Consider the following 2022-nt stretch of genomic DNA (forward strand, 5'->3'; position numbering starts at 1 on the left):
TCTTATTACTTCCTATTTCCAAAGATGGTCACAGCCTTTATACATTGGCTGGAGTGAACACACATACAATAAAGGGCATAGATTCTAAGGGAACTCAAGATATGAAATGAAAAGACATTTCAGGAGTAAAACCTTTTAGAAACAGGTGACTAGGCTAATTTTGAGGCTGCTGGGTCATGCAGTGCTAGAACTCTGGGCCTGGTCAGGAACCCCTGAGTTTAAATTTGTCCTCAGATACTTACTAGTTCTGTGATCCTAGGCATGGGTAGAGGGAATTTCTTCTTTAGGATATTAATAAACCAGTGAAATCAAAAGACTGAAACAGTTCTTCCCCAAAGAGGAGATGAAAAAATACATCTTTCTTTTCAGAGGTGGGGGAACTTCTGGTGTGGAAAACTGCTGACACTAATGGAATTAGTTTCTCTGTTGGTTAGCTTTGTTGAACTGGCTTTTTTTCCTTTTTGACTCACTGTTGCAAGGGATGGCTCTTCAGAAGGGGAAGCAATATATTGGAAATCAAAGTGATGGAAAAAATAAAAGGACCAATAAAGATATTTTTTTTTTTTTTTAGAACATCTTAAATTTTTAATCCTTTCTTTACAGGTTTACCTAGACCACTTTTGATTAAGAAAACTGTAGAAAGTTAGTAAATGCCACAAGTTAACGCCAGGAGGTCGCCCCTGTCAATTTCCCAAAGAGTCCTGGTTGCGGGGTGTTGGAAATGCACTGCTCCGGGTCTCCGCTCGCCCTGGTTGGAATCAATCACGGAAGATTTAGTCCACGGGTCGCTTTTCCCCATATTTCTTTGTAAACTCTTCAGCATTCTTACAGAATTTTTTACGGTCCTTAGAGTACTCTTCAGCTAGGTCAGCCCGAAGAGGGTGCTCAGGCTGGGGGTCATTCACCAGTGCTATGAGGGACTGGATGACTTGGTCAGTTTTGGTGGCTGGCTTCCAGTTTTCAGCACTAATTACTGGCAGACAGACCTGCCCTTTTTCATCGATGTTAGGGTGGTAAATCTTTGTTTTAAAAGTGATCTTAGGTGGTTTGAATGGATACTCTGCTGGGAAGTTGATTTCGATTCTGAAGGCTCCCTTGTCATACGGAGGGTTGTCGGGAACGATGAGTCCTTGCCAAGTCAATAAATTAGCTTCATCAACCTGGATGTTATGGAAGTTTTTCATCCCACACTTGCGGATTTCTTCCAGCTCCTTCATCAGCCTCCTGCTGGCCGCCATCTTGGGTCTGGTGCTGCTGCCGTCCCACCTAAAGATATTTTAAAATAAAAAGTTTGCCCACTCTCCCCCCCAAATCATTTAAGTCCATTCACATGATTCTAGACTTTTCAAATATTGTTTTTTGTCGTTATTGTTCTGGAATATATATATATATATATATATATATATATATATATATATATATATATATATATATATATATATATATATATATATATATATATATATATATATATATGCTATTCCTTAGTATTATCTGCAAATCTGACAAGTATTCACTTATACTTTTACAAATGAAATTGATAAAAACAAAAAGTCTAAATAACAAAGACTACAGGGCAGATCCCACAGCAATCTATTAGGGATATCTTTCTAAGTTTAATATTGGTCTAATGATCTAATACTGACCATTGCTGAATATATCTCTCTTCCCTTTTCATTTTAAAGCCTTCAATTAGATAAGCAAAACTGCAGGAAAAAAAATGCATTTAATTTTCCACCAGCCCTCATTACATACACTCCATCTCTTGCTAACAGTTCATCATTGCTTTCTATGTTTTAGGCAGTGGTTCAGAAGTAGAAATACTATTAGCAGACACAATCTTAGTTTCTCTAATCTATTCTTTTCTGAAAATTCTACCTTTAATTGGCAGTAGTTATGAAAAGGTCATTAAAGTCTTCGAGTTTTCTTGCTTAGAGTCTCATAATTATTAGTCATGCTTTCTAACTTACTTGGACTGGTATCATGTGTCTTCTCACAAATCGACAGAAAGGGGTGATGGTG

The 2022-nt window shown here is 37.4% G+C and overlaps 1 pseudogene; it reads right to left on the reverse strand.

Moving 5' to 3' along the window:
- Positions 1-554: 554 nt before the first annotated feature.
- On the reverse strand, positions 555-1262 carry LOC140525340 (ubiquitin-conjugating enzyme E2 L3 pseudogene; annotated as a pseudogene).
- Positions 1263-2022: the final 760 nt, after the last annotated feature.

This window comes from Notamacropus eugenii, chromosome 2 (genome assembly GCF_028372415.1).
Source record: "Notamacropus eugenii isolate mMacEug1 chromosome 2, mMacEug1.pri_v2, whole genome shotgun sequence".
In the NCBI taxonomy this organism is placed as follows: Eukaryota; Metazoa; Chordata; class Mammalia; order Diprotodontia; family Macropodidae; genus Notamacropus; species Notamacropus eugenii.